At 43.0% G+C, this 15,779-nt stretch overlaps 1 protein-coding gene across 1 annotated transcript in view; it reads left to right on the top strand.

Annotated features, from left to right (window-relative positions):
• Positions 1 to 2,964: 2,964 nt before the first annotated feature.
• The window catches only part of AXIN1 (axin 1), a 132,967-nt gene continuing 120,152 nt past the window's right edge, over positions 2,965 to 15,779 (top strand). The window contains exon 1 of the mRNA XM_083152832.1: positions 2,965 to 3,153. The gene's annotated coding sequence lies outside the window, so the exon portion shown is untranslated. The remainder of the gene's footprint in view (positions 3,154 to 15,779) is intronic.

Raw genomic sequence — 15,779 nt, 5'->3', positions numbered from 1 at the left:
CAACAAAAAAAGCTTGAAATATGCATGCAAATATGCATGAAAAATACTTAAAATATGCATGAAAAGTGTTAAAATATGCTACATTAAATAATAAAAAAAAAGTAATTTATAACTTATTTATTTAAAAATCAGCATATAATTAGTTGCAAATAAATCTCAAAAATAGGCCCACAGCATCTGCAGATGTCTACTGTTGTGCACAGGATTTTTTTTCTTCCTGGCTGCTAAAGCATACTGCAGCATCCAAAGCTCTTGTTCCATCAACTACACGGACCCTCATCAAATGTCAGCATAGCATTTTCTCCGCGCCTCGTGATGTCACAATCCTTCTGCCAGCCTCCTCTGCTGCAGAAGTCTGTCTCTTGGTGTAAAGTCCCAGGCCAGGGGCAGGCAAAGGTTCAGGAGCTTCGTAATGGCATCCGCCCTGACTGACTTTTATCAACATGGATTGGCAGCCTAGAGCAGTGTCAGACATAGCGTACATCCAAGGTGCCCCACACTGTGCACATATTGCCCCAGCCTGCACACTCTACCACTACCTGGCCAGCAGCAGCAGGGCAAAGCAGTGCTGTGACTTACCGGTGGGAAGAAGGCGGGGCCTAAAATATGCACCATCACTAGATTTTAGGTAAAATATGCAATAACCAGTGAGAATGGGCAAAATATGCAAATGCATATGCAAATATGCAAATGCATATAATCCTGTCTCTAGTCATGTACATATCACAGATAATATATGTGTTTGCAAACAAGAAACCTTATATTACAGACAGCAATGTTAGTATACTTGCAAAACTGCCCAAAATACAATGTTAATAATGTTATATAGAAATATCTTGCAACAACAAGCAAGAGAATATAGACACGCCCATATGTGGTGCCCTTTAAACAGAGTGTGACACACCCCCTTGGCGGCACGCAGCGGATCCTACTGTAATGTCCTTCATCTCATTCTAGTTGTGAAATTTTGGCAAGTACGGGGGTAGGTGTGGTCATGCATGGGTGGGATCTGACCCTCCCACGCAGGATTTGGAATAACATACATTCTCTGATTCCCAGATATAGCTCTGTTCCCAATTTAGTCTATTACATTTACATGTAACCTTTAGTAATATAATAACAATCATCATATGTCATGAGGTCCTAAATCCAGCCCTACCTCTACAGTATGTCTCTTTCTGCCTCCCGAGAATGTCTGCTGTGACGACATCCTAATCTTAAACCGTTTATTAGCTCGCACACTTGGAATTCGCACCTTTATCTGTGCTATTTTTATTTGTTTGCTCATGACTCATTTATTTGGATTTCATGTTGTTATCACGCGTGATCATAGTCACGTATATATGTGTGATCATCCTTAATTGTTTTTTATCTGATATGTTTTCTTATTATATGCCTAAATATAGCCGTATGGTGAAGAACATCGCAGTCATTCAGGATGCGATTTATACGGCTGTAAATCTCGCTAAACCAATAACTGGCCAATCGGACAGAGTTTATTGCCTATAACCAGGATGTCTGGTACAAAATGGATTATTTTATCTCTGAACTTTTATTCCTTACTCTAAAGATAACCGTGACTGTTAGATGCACAATGTAGGCGGTACTTCTTGCCATAAAGGAATTATATTGATACGAGCAGATGAAACTGCAGACCGTGAGCTCAGAGCATTTGTGGGTCTACTGAATACACAGAAGTCATAGCTGCCTACCTTATTTGCTTCCACCACTGGTGGACAGGTCCTGGCTGGCAGTCACTAGGAGCCATGTTCACTTGACTTGGTGTCAAGTCATTGACTGTTGACTTAGACATTGTCTATCAGCCATCTGTAGACCACTAGAGAGGAAAATCCTTGGGCCAACCATACTAATTGGACAAAGCTCTTAATGAGCTCATTAGTTAAGTCATATTGCTGTGGTTGGATTTCACAGCTTTCCAGCCCAACCGAATCTGCAATCAACGCTCAGCCCTCCACTTCTTAGGAAAGTTGTTCTAGGACGTTATGAGTTCCACCAATAATAATTTTGTAGCTACATGTATTCTGTATAAAGTACAAGCACATAAAATGACAAAAGTAAAATGAATACTTAAAAGCGGATATTAATTTCTGATTAACATTTATTTATATAATAACTAAGACACATCCCTGTCTTATAAACATTTTCTATTGCGATATTAGTAAGTTTGTTCAGTACATTAAATAACCATTAACCTAGTATAGTTTTGAATCATGGGAGGAAACTGGAGTACCTGGAGGAAACCCACCAGGGGTAAATTTATAATGGAGGCCCCTACCACACATGCTGCACCCATTTTTTTTCTAATACTTACCTCCATGGACTGATGTGGCAGGATCGCTGAGGAAATCGACGGAAAAATGTCCACTGTGCCATTTTTCCGGAGTTCTGCACATTCCTGGTGCGGCTCTCGGCAGAGAGAAAGGGCCCGGATGGGGGGAGGCTGCACACGGGACTCCTCTATTAAAGTTCCCTTAAAACCCAACATACTAACTCCACAAAGGGACGGGGGGGGGGGGGCAATTGAACCTATGACCTCAGTGGTGTGAGCGGTGCTAACCACTACATCATCGTACTGCAAGCCTTTGTCCAATAAATTTTAGATAATTACCATATAAATCATGCAGAGCACTAGGGAAAGTAACTCATAATGAAGCAAAAATCTATTTAATAAAAAACCCATAGTATAATCGATACTATCCTGATAACACGCTACAACGTTGGCACGCTGCGTTTCCGAAACCGTCTCATCCACACTTTACAAGGCGAAATGGTCTCTTTAAGAAAAAATAACCACATAGATGAAAAGAGAAAAATCAGATATTCATTCACAAAAAAAGGCTTTGTTTAACTGTTTCCACGGCAATTATAAAGTGTAACCCTGAGGGGGTTTGTTGCCATAGTTACAATCAGATTCCACGGACCATCATCCGGTTCTTGCCAGAGCCAATCTGGATGTAGAAACCGTTCTGCAAGATGAACTAGAGTCGCATCTTCAGCCTCATCAGAGCACCCGGAAAGGAATAGGGATAGGTCTGAGAGTGAGGTGAAACTGCTCTGTTCGGCTGACAATGGCTGTGCCCAAACATGGCGGACTGCGAAAAACGAAGCTGGGAGCTAACGCAGCAGAAGCAGGTGAGGAAGCAGATTTCTAACCCCGCGTAATCGCCATTTACTGTGCTTTCATAAATGTATTTTCCCTTTGTAATTTTATTTATTTTTTTTGTTCCTGCCGCGACGGCTTTCTTGCCCCGGCACGCCATTGCCTTTCAAAACAAAAGCACCGTGATAGATGACAGCGTAGATTTCGCAAAACAGCGTTGCTCTCGGATCAGACAAAAAAAAATTCTTTGTAGGCCCTTCAGATCGAATTTTGCAAAACAGCATTAGCAAAGCCATCCAGCTGGGCTCTTATATAGTTTGATATTTTCTTCTATTCTTTCTGACCCCCGTGCCTCCAACCCCCCCTCCCTTTTTTTTCCAACGGGTTTTCCAAATACTGCGACAATGCAATAGAAAGTCAATGTGTATTTAAAAGAAATGACAGGGCCAACCATAGTATTTCCAATCTCATTATTCGGAACATCTGTAGAAAGATATTTTCAAAAGGGTCTCTATGATATTTGAATAAAATCTGTTTCAGATCAAAGAGAGAAGAAATAGCTGATGCTTGTTTCTCCCAATGCCAACACCCCCCAAAGGCCCCCCCCCCTCCCCCCATTTTTTTTTTACGTGGTTTTACTCGTTAGAAAAAAAAATCGAGAGTCAGAAAGACTGAGGCAGCAGATCTGCAGGAAGCGATAGATGGGACTCTGTTGTGCTCCATATTATCTGGGGTTCCTGCTGCGTGACCCATTTCTCTAGAAGTCGTTGCGCGAGAAGAAAGACCTAGATCGCGTCACCCTACGTACAGACTGGATAAGAAAGATTAAAAAAAAAACTAAATAACGTATTTTCCTTTTCTGAAGTTGTAAAAAATACTTTTTTTCATCAGCGATTTAATAAAAATGTCAGTTTGGGGAAGGGATGCGCCGCTGTTTCTCCCCACGAGACTGTGGGAACAGAAAGAAGCAGGTCGGAGCCTGACACAAGCTGCGGAGACTGCGCTGAGATCTAAGGTCTGGTCTTGTTACAATTTTCAGAGCTCTATAAAAAAAAAGTTTTTGTTGGTTTGCCCTCTCTTCCCCTTTTTCTTGTATGTGCTTTTTCCCTGCCAACAGTATCGTTTGATAATTTTTTTTTTTCAAATATTCCCAAGCTTTTTGAGGCCTTAATGCGGTTTAGAATTTTAGTTTTCAAGACGCCGCAGATGACGTAGAAATCCTACAATAAACAGTAAAATGCTCTTAAAATCGGTACTGATGTAGAATTTCAATAGGCAAAGCCACACCGATTGTCACATCCTTCAGTAAACCCAAAGACATAAATCTTTTAATCCTCTGTGGCTAATCCAGTCTACTTTTGTTCAATCTTATATATTCAACATCAATAAAGCAGCTTCGGATGGACACTGGCATACATAATGAATTTATAACCCTAGGTTTCAAAGATGGGCAGAAACAGATATTTCAAGGTAGGCTTTGATGGACTGGAGAACGAATGGTAGCTTAGGAAGGCCGGTCACCCTTCATCATTCTGAATTACGTTGTATCATAGAGATGCTTTAAAGTGTGTTTAACAAAGACGTGTGTGTGTGTGCCAGATCCAATGGTGCCTCTGTATTCCAGATTAAGATCTTGTGTTCACTTTCTATTATATTATATTTATTTTTGTTGACGTACGCTGCTACTTTTATGCATTAATGTATGTAGTTTTTTTTTTTTTATATATATATATAAAATACTCCCTGTACCACCTTATTTGTCTTAGCTTTTTCTATGTGAGAGGAGAGGTATTGCTATTATTTAGGTTGGTGGGATTGGATAGTAAAAGTATTTTAGGTATATCACTGAGCAGCACCAGGAGATACTAGGCTAGATGTATCAATCTTCAAAAAGTGATAAAGTGGGGAGTGATAAACAACCAATCAGCTCCTACTTGTCATTTTGTAAACCTTGCCTTTAACATGAAATGTAGGAGCTGATTGGCTGGTTGATTATCACTTTCCATGTTATCACTTTTTGAAGCTTGATACATCTGGCCCTCCTTAGATCCCTCCAGAAGACCGTATTTCAGACCCTGGGGCAGATGTACTAGGCCTTGGAAAGTGATAAAGTGGAGATAAATAAAGTACCAGTTAACCAGCTCCTAAATTTATTTTTCAAACAGGTGGTAAAATGGCAGTTGGCTGCAATGTATACCTAAATCTTTATGAGATTTTCTTCTAATGTGGAAAGTGCAGTCTTCTCAGGTTGGGGTGGGATATTCCAGTGGGGCGTACCAAAGTCATGTTGAGCAGTGTGATGTTGAAGCTCATAAAGGTTTCTTTGCTATGACTTTGTGGTGTTCCTCTTCAAAACTGTTTTATAAAGTGCTGAAAACGTCACATGTGCTAAAACAAAACGAAAAAACAAACAAAAAACATTCAAATCATGGTGAATTTGCACCCTTGCGAGTCAACCAGAACTCGCCCTGCGAATGGTGGTATGCCTGCCCCCCTTTGCATGCTAGGTTTGTTTGCCCGGCATGCAAATGGATGGTTTACATAAACATCCATTCGCAGGCCATGGGGAACCTCCCACATCTTTTGATGGTCGCCGACCATCGAAATATGTGGTGCGTGCACGCATATCAAAAGTGACTTTCAGGTAACTCTCCGCTATGCGTGCACATTCGGGAGGAAATGGGCGGGCAAGTGACATCCGGTGATGTCAGCTGCCCGGCGCCCACGTCACCGGGCGATTATCATGGGAATGCCCAGCATTTTCATGGGAAAGCCCATGAAACGCTGGCCATTCCCATGGGCGAGTACCGCACCGCCCAACGACCCCCATCACTGCCCACCGTCGGTATATGCACATGTGCAGAAATGCGGCTGCACATGCGCATACACCAAACATCAGTCCCCGTGTGTATGACTGGCCAATGTGAATGGACCTGAACAAGGTCCCATGTGTAGACCTATTATGTGATCCATAGCATGTGATGATGAGGTGCTTGATGTGATGGTCGGTGCAAGATGTCTTGATAAAGGTCCACCGACCGAAACGCATTGATCCTGTCAGAGGAGCGTGAACAAACATATTCACTTGGATTTTATGTATGCATCGTTTTTATGTATTTTTTTTTTTGCCTGAATTGTTTTAAACTGTATATTGAAGCCCCCCAGCCTGCTTCGGGTGTGTTTTTTGTACGGGTCGTTGTAGATTAAACACTTTTTGTACGGGTCGTTGTAGATTAAACACTTTGAACTTTTTAAGAATAAGGTTATTGTGCAGGAAAATGCATTGGGACAAATACACCATATATTGCTCCCTAATGGCAATTGATAAAGATACCTCTATGAGTTTTTACCTCCAACTATGAATGAAGAGTAAGGTATGCCCTTTTTTTAAATTATTTTTGTTTTTTATTCATTTAAGTATCAAAAAAAATAAGACAGAAAGTTCAACGACGAGTAATTGAGAATATCAAGCTAACAATCCATTTGGCATATAAATTCAAATAATGTAACATTGCAAAACATACTGTATAAACAAACAAGACACACAACAAATATATAATCGTTCAGTATTGCCCATTCTTTACACCAGTCTTGATAAGATATAAGGTTTAATAGTCCATTGAAGTCCAGTGCCTGTCTCGAATTATGTGGTACCTGCATAATAGTTTTTATAAATTTTAGTAATTAAGTAGTAATATCCAGTCAACAACCCATTAACATGTATTTTTACAACATTACAGTTACTCTTGGTATAATAATATACAGGCATAGCATACATACCCCAGAGCAGAGTCGCACAGTATTGCCCTGATTTCCATCAATTACAGCTTGTTATTTATTACCCTATTGTGGCCTATAGTCTGTATCGACCAAGTCGTTGCAGGACATGGAGATCGGTGTCCATACGGTACCATAGGTCTTGCTGCCCGGAAACCCCCCTGCTCTTGGCAAGTGCCTTAAATTATGACAACAATAGCATTGGTATATAATATGATCAATAGAGCTGCCATCACCTCATGCAGTGTAAGGGACAGAGCAGAGCTGCTGCACATGCCTAGTGTAGCAGCTTCTTCAACCACATACTGTGTGGATCTGAGCCCTCAAACATTGCAATGGACCAGAGAGCAGCAGCCAGGAGGAAGAGACAGGAGCCTTACCATGATGTAGGAGATTGTGAGCTTAGCAAGTGCAGTAATGGTTCTATTATGTTTGTGTATTTATTTATTATATGTTTAACCTTTTCCTGACAACTTATCCACTTTTTGAAACAGCCTATACTATAGACCAGCTGTACTGTTAAATACGGTGTTTCCCCGATAAAAACACACCGTCTTATTTTTTTTTCCCCAACAAAAAACACCATAGGGCTTATTTTCGGGGTAGGGCTTATTTTAATAGACATTGACAGCAAACCCAGCGTCTATACAAAAGAAGATGGCTGTGACATTTGCATATCTTTGTACAAAGGCGATGCAGTGACGTGACACACAGCCACCTCTGAATCAGGCCCTGCAGTATATTCCTTATCGTAAGCCAGCTAACCCACCAGTGTGGGAGAAAGTAAAACTACACACAGAGCTATGATGGGAGTCAAACCCAAGCCCTCAGTGCTGTGAGGCAGTAATTACACCAATATACCAACAATGCTGCGTAGTCAAGTCACATAAGTCAAGTAAAATAGGAGGTGGGGTCACCTCCTCCTTTAATAGGTTCAAGGAGAGAGAAGGAACAGATATGACTCAATAATGAACAAAGATCACCAATGAAAAATTTGGCTTTAACCCCAAAATGACAAGGCCATGTCGCAAACTGAGCTTGTGGAACCTGTGCTTCCAGCATCAGCTGAGATATCTGTATGACAATACCATTCCCTGGAGACTCATTTACAGTATATCTAAATAAGTCACAACAGCCTGGGGCGAATTGGGCAGCCTTTGACATTTGTCAGTTTTAATGTTTCAACGGAACTAGTTTATGTGCATAAACCAGGCATGTCCAAACTATCCAGCTGTTGTGAAACTACAAGTCCCATCATGCCTTGCCACCGTTTTGCTATTAGGGAATGCTAAAACTATTGTAAAGCATGCTGGGATGTGTAGTTCCACAACAGCTGGAGGACCATAGTTTGATCATGCCTGGCATACAGTATAACATAATAGCAAAATAACTGACTCTGGAGGCCTCCTGTTAGATGTTGAAAAAATGCTCTCTTGGACCCACTAAACCAGGGGTGGCCAAACGGTAGATCGCAATCAGCTGCCAGTGTGTACAAGGGAAATAGCTGCTGAAGCCTCTAAGGCTTTAGCGTTCCCAAGGATACAGTGAGCGGGTGCACGTCATGACGTCACCCGCGCACCGTGAGGATCCATGGGACCCAGCACAGTGGGGGAACAGGCACCCCTTCCCTACACTGGAAAGCCCCCTGTAAGCAGAAAGATCAGCGGCGACAGCGGCAGTGGGAGCGTTCAATGACAGCTGCAGCACAGATCCCGACAGCTATTTTAGGGTAAGATTACAAAGTGGGATATGCACTGCATGGGGGGGGGGGGGGGGGGGCTTCATCACAGTCTACACGGGTTTTTCATATGCTGCTATGCGGGGGGAGGTGGAAGGGGGTCTGTTCAAAAGTATAAGTTCAGCCCAGTTACATAGTTACATAGTAGGTGAGGCTGACAAAAGACTTGCGTCCATCTAGTTCAACCTATGTTTATATTAGCTTATCCCTTGTTGTATAGTATGTTCTGATATTTTTAAGACAGATTACTCATTTAACAGTTCTGCTTTTCTCTTATCCTCCGTAAAACTTTTTCCATTGATATCGGTTAGTGGGCCTATGTTGTCCTTAATTATACGTTTACTATTTATGTATTTGAAAAACTTCTTGGGGTTAGTTTCGCTTTCAGTGGCTATGCGCTCTTCATAATCCCTTTTAGCTACTTTGATTGCCCCTTTGCAAATTTTGTTTGATTCTTTGTATTTGGTGAACGCCTCCTCATTTAAGTTATTTTTATAGAATTTAAATGCTCTTGTTTTATTGTTGATTGCTGACCTAACTTTTTTGTCCAACCATGGTGGCTTTTTTTTATTGAATTTACCCTTATTTAATGTATTTAATAGTTAATGATTTGAGTACATTTTTTAGAGTATCCCACATTTCCTCAGCATTTATCCCCTTAAAAACTGTTTCCCACACAATTCTTTTTAGGGCTTCTCTGAATAAATCCAAGTTAGCTTTTCTGAAGTTTAGTATTTTTGCCAATCCTTTATGATGTAATTTACTGAAGTTGATTTCCAGTGAAACCATATTGTGGTCACTGTTCCCTAGATGTTCAATTACTTTTGTGTTTGAAACTAAATCTATGTTATTTGTTAATACCAAATCTAATAATGCCCTATTACGAGTTGGAGCTTCTACCGTTTGTGTGATAAACTGGTCTTTGAGTAAGCTTAGAAACCCACTGCTTCTTGCTGATTTACCTGTTTCGTTTTTCCAATCAATATCAGGTAAATTAAAATCCCCCATAATTAATACCTGACCCTGATCTGATGATTGTTTGATTTGGTTTACAAGAAGAGACTCGTCCCCTTCGTTTATGTTCGGTGGTCTATAGCATACCCCTATTAAAATTCTGTTATTAGATTTTTTGTTATTGTCGGTTATCTCTGCCCACACGGCCTCAGTGTAATCTTCCTCTGTACCTGTGCTCATTTCTTTCTCACACAATGTTAAATTATTTTTTACATATAGGCACACCCCCCCCCGCCCTTTCTATTTTCCCTGTCTTTTCTGTAGAGTGTATATCCCTCCATGCATAATGCCCAGTTGTGCGACTCGTTACACCATGTTTCTGTAATACCAATAGTGTCATAATCGTCCCTAGTGACCACAGTTTCTAGTTTCCCGATTTTACCTGCTAAGCTTCTTGCATTAGCCAGTAGGCATTTTAATGTATGTTTATTTTTATTTGCGTCCCTAACATTGTATTACATTTCTCCTCTGGACTTATTTGTATTCCTTACTAACTTCCTCGTACCCACCTCCCTCTTAGTAGACTCTCTACAGGCCTCCCCACCATTCCCACTGTCCAACCTATTTACAGTTTTGAAACTTCTTCCTATGTCGTTAACTCCTTCCCATACCCTAAGGTCATCTGTACCTAAGAGCTATAATGAGGTAAGATTACTGTTATTACATAATATTCCTGGAGCACCCTGGGAATTACCCACAATATTATCCTTATTAGTACCCCGGACATTGCCTGTAACTATGTCCCCCCCCCCCTCCTCCCCCAAATTGATTTTTGACCCCAATCCTACTATTCTCACTATGGGTCCCATAGTATCTAGCTATCCCCACCCCCCCCCCCCCCATCACCTAGTTTAAAATCTCCTCCAACCATCCTTCCTCCTAGCACCGCAGCCCCCTCCTCGTTCAGGTCCAATCCATCACGGCAAAAAAAGATGGCGCCTGACCGAGAAGTCTGAGCACCTGGAAGTCAACAGACTGTACGGTGATCACGGCCCCGATATCAGATTGCCCTGTCTGTTCTCCTGATGATAGAATCCCCCACCACCATTATCTGACTTTGCACCTCACTATCTGTCATCCTGTTAGAGCTAGAGGGACCGCTCCTCTGGTTGCTAGAGGGAACTGTCTCCTCCAGCTCCATCATTTCGTCACTATCCTCCACCGAAACTTCGTCCAACTGGGCAAATTTATTCTGGTGTGATAGATCCGAGATGTTGTGCCTGTCCCTCCTAACCCTCTTTTTCCTCCTTCTGACCATGACCCAGCTGGCTACCTGTTCGACCTCATCTACCGGTGACCCCACCTGCATCTCCTCCACCATTCTATCTAGGCTTTGCTCGAGATTGGAGATGTCCCTCAGTTGCTGAACGGTCCGCTCTAGATCAGTGACCTGGGCTTCCAGGGTGTTTGTTCGCTCAAATCTCTTGCAGATGTATTCGCACTGGGACTCTTGCTCCAGGTGCGCATACATTTTGCACGACATTCACTGAGTGAGATTCACAATCTGGGCCCAACCTGTAATGACATTTTGTGTCCCCATTGTAAAATATAAATATATATATATATATTTTTCTCTATTAAGGGGGCACAAAACTTAATCACAATCAGCAACTGAGATGAACTTATAATTGTGAAGAGACCCCCTCCCCCTGCATAGCAGAACTTTGCATCATTCTCGGTGATATAGGGGGAAATTTACTAATATGAATTCGTAAAAAATAGGTGTATTCGTAGGCAGAAATACACCTATTTTTTACACATTCGTATTTTCGGGATTTACTATCCTGAAAATACGGCAGTTCGTATTCCTAAAGATGGCACATTGGTAAATACAAATACGAATGTCTACACCATCGACAGGAATCACCATTCAAAAGAATGGTGGTTCCTGATTTACTAAGCGGCCGTATTGATAATACGGCTGCTACTTGGCGTGAAACTGCCACGAAAATACGGCAGGAAAATACACCTTGATGTTCCTGTCGTATTTGCTTTAAGCCTGCACGGATCAGTCAGATCCGTGCAGGCTGCAGTGTAAAAAAAATGGAAAATTAAATAAATAAATGAAAAAAAAAACCCGGCGTGGGGTCCCCCCCACAGCCCTAACCAGCACCAGACTGACAGAGCCGGGGCCGGTAATTAAAAATCAGGGAACCCGACAAATAGGGGTTCCCTGATTTTTAACAACCAGCCCCAGGCTCCAGGTCCGGGGCTGGCTCCCAAAATACGGTGGACAAAATGAGTAGGGGTCCCCCGTATTTTAAGAACCAGCCCCAGGCCAAACCAGCCAGCAGGGTAATGTCACAGCCGGGGGGAGACTTTTTATACAAGTCCCCCGGCCAATGCATTCATCCCTACTGACCAGTCAGCCTGGCCAGGGGCCCTGGGGGAGTGGGGACCACCCCAATAAAGGCCCCCCCCCCCCTGACTTACCTGACCAAGCTGAAGCCTGATGCTGTCCCGGGTGGCCCGGTGCGGTGGCCACTGGGCTGATTTGAGTGTAAAAAATAGAACTGTGGAACTATGAGTCCCAGCAAGCCTCCCTGGCAAGCTGGGACTAGGAGCACCACAAGTCCCAGCCTGCGGGGCAATAAAGGGCCCGCTGGCACTTGTAGTTCAACAGTAAAAAAAATAGTAAAATAAACACACACTGACACACAATAAAAATAAAACTTTAATACATCCAAAGCCCACACATACTGATACTTAGCTGAGAAAGTCGGCTCCTGATTGGCCGCCTAGCGGCCAATAGAATCATTCTATAGAAAGGCGCGGAAGATTAAGGATCTCTGCGCCTCTCTGACAGTCCGATGCGGAAGCTAATGGAGTCGCCGGCGTGTCACAGAAGGTGACAGAAGACCAGGACTACGGCGGATCAAGACTACAGATCTTCCATGGAGGACCTGGGTGAGTTGGACTTCCTTCCACAGGTCCCCCATGGATTTCTTCGGACCCGGATGGACGCCGACACAGACGCCACCAACATGGAGCCCACCGCCGACATGGAGCAGGACAAGGCACCGGACCAAGACCCAGGGACCTACCTACGGGCTCAAGATAGGTAAGTATCAGTATGTGTGGACTTTGGATGTATTAAAGTTTTATTTCTATTGTGTGTAAGTGTGTGTTTATTTTACATTTTTTTTTACTGTGGAACTACAAGTGCCAGTGGGCCCTTTAATGCCCCGCAGGCTGGGACTTGTGGTTCTCCAAGTCCCAGCTTGCGGGGGAGGCTTGCTGGGACTCATAGTTCCACAGTAAAAAACAATAGTTTTTATTTCTATTTTTTACACTCAAATCAGCCCGGTGGCCACCGTACAGGGCCACCGGGGACAGCACCAGGCTTCAGCCTGGTCAGGTAAGTCCTGGAGGGGGGACCCCTTTATTGGGGTGGTCCCCACTCCCCCAGGGCCCCTGGCCAGGCTGACTGGTCAGTAGGGATGAATACTTTGGCCGGGGGGACTTGTATAAAAAGTCTCCCCCCAGCTGTGGCATTACCCTGCTGGCTGGTTTGGCCTGGGGCTGGTTCTTAAAATACAGGGGACCCCTACTCATTTTGTCCCCCCCGTATTTTGGGAACCAGCCCCGGACCTGGAGCCTGGGGCTGGTTGTTAAAAATCGGGGAACCCCTATTTGCCGGGTTCCCTGATTTTTAATTACCAGCCCCGGCTCTTTCAGCCTGGTGCTGGTTACAGCTGTGGGGGGAACACCTTGCAGCCTGCACGGATCTGACTGATCCGTGCAGACTGCCTACACTAATTCGTATTAGCGGCCATATATACGGCCAGCTAATATGAATTACTACGCCATCGGAGGGTTACAAAGCAGTCTATAACTGCTTTGTAAATTCCCCTCCGGAACACGACTTTGCATACGGCTGAAACAGCCGTATGCAGTCGTAGTCAGATTACAAATACGAATTTGTAGGTTTTTCATATTAGTAAATTTCCCCCATAATGTGAATTTTGTCTCATGCTTTGTGTCCTAATGTGAATTTTGACTCATACTGTGTGTCCTAATGCAAATTTTGGCTCATACCGTGTGTCCTAATATGAATTTGGGGCTATTCTGTGTGGCATGTGTAAGGCAATGTGTAAGGGGCGTATTGCCCTTCAAAGGGAATATTTTGTGCACATGGAGAAACGCCGGTAGATCACCGGTAAGTAAGTGTACAAAAAGTAGTTTCCTGGTTACAAAAGTCCGGCCACCCCTGCACTAAACTGACATCCAGAATCACCTTCTTGCATTTGGAAATATAATCCAATGCATTATGAATGCCCAATTCACCCATTTTCTACCACTGATTCCTGGCATAGTGGAAAGCACATGTCCTTAAGTACTTATTCATTTGGTAGCTATTCGTGTATGTTCTGCTACTGCCAATGGTCCCAAGCTCCTAAAAGGAAGCCTGCCATCATTAACTTCACCAGGAAGAGGTGAAATGGAGGGAGATAAAGCACCAGCCAATCAGCTCCTAACTAGTCAGGATGTGTGTGTGGTGTGTAAATTAAGAGCTATTGTATCAGGAATGCTAACCAAAGTAAATAAACAACTAATTGCCGTTTTGTTTTATGGTCTTCAATATACTACTGTAAGCCATGCTATGTATAAGGAGTACTACTGTGTGCCATGCTAAGAATAAGGGGTATGTGTGCATTAATAATGGGCTTTACTGTGTGGCAAAATGTGTCTAAGGGGCACTACTATTTCATACAATGTGAATAAAGTTAATTTTAATGTGTAACATTATAGTCTAGCGCAATGTGAATAATCAGCACAACTCTGCGACTATTATGGGCACGTCAATAAGGGGGCCATTTTGTGGCACAACGTCAATAAGCAGCACTACTGTGCGACATAACACGAATAAGGGTCATCATTATGTGTCATTCTGTCAAAAAGTGGCACTACCCCATTTTATTAGTCACTCGTACCAATTTAACACGGGTGGCACCAAAGCTCATTCTAGTTCAGGGCACCTAACTGTCTAATTAGGACTCTGGTTAGAAGCAGGTTGGATAATTGGCTGGTACTTTAACTCTCTCTAAACTTTGATGAATCTACTCTAAATTTAGAGAATTTAGACGTTGCCCGGTGGAGCTTACAGACAATTTCCCTTTCAGGCATACAAATCCGGAGCGATTGTTTTATTCAGGACATAATTCACATAACAGCAGGTCACAGTGATATAACGCAGTCACCGGATCAGCAGTGAGGAAGTACATACAGCTGCCATCACTCGCCAGGCCCAGCAACAATTGGGTCGTTACGCCCCAAGCCCACTATTATCTCCTCGGACAAGTAAGCATAAGATAGTTTTGTCTAGATGTTCAGCCAAGTATAATCTTAGTAATTACCTGTCAAGAATATATATAGAGATAGGTATCGAGTTTGATTCGTACCCAAAGAAGCACACTGATTTATAGTGGCCTAAGTACTGTATATATTAAGGTCATTAAAATCTCCTATAGAGTATGTGATCTCTGGGCCTAATAGTCTACTACTGTATACGTGTGGGCATATTAGCTGTCGCTGTTTATCACGATTTGGTAAATTAGGTCAGTGATACAGGTTGAGTATCCTTTAGCCAAAATGCTCGGGACCACGAGCATTCCGAATAAAGGATTTTTACGTTTTTTGCAATATATATATATTTTTAACATACTTACCTGTCCACTGGTGGATCCCCGATTGTTCCTCGGCGTCCATGGAGTCCTCCAGCATCCATGGCAGGCCTTCCGCTTCATCTCCGGCATCTCCAGCGGTCCCAGGAGTGCATTGCGCGAGTTCCCAGGCGTGCCGGTGGAACTTGCGCAATGCACTCCTGGGACCGATGGAGACGCCGGAGATGAAGCTGAAGGCCTGCCGTGGACGCCGGGAGACTACGTAAGTATAAAAAAAGTGTTGGGGGGGGAGGTTAGAACTATTCCAAAAAAGCACGGTTTTTGGAATAATTCGGATAACGGATATCCGTATATGGGATACTCAACCTGTATTACCATTCTGATTTGTAATTTGTATTATGTAGTATCATTCATTGGCTCTTCCCATGTAGTGGTCACTTTATGTCAGCGATGGGGAACCTTCAGCCCTCCAGCTGTTGTTCAACTACACATCCCAGCATGCCCT

The sequence above is a fragment of the Crinia signifera genome, chromosome 7 (assembly GCF_055691185.1).
Source record: "Crinia signifera chromosome 7, ASM5569118v1, whole genome shotgun sequence".
Taxonomy (NCBI): domain Eukaryota; kingdom Metazoa; phylum Chordata; class Amphibia; order Anura; family Myobatrachidae; genus Crinia; species Crinia signifera.
This window is presented reverse-complemented; position numbering and strand designations above follow the sequence as displayed.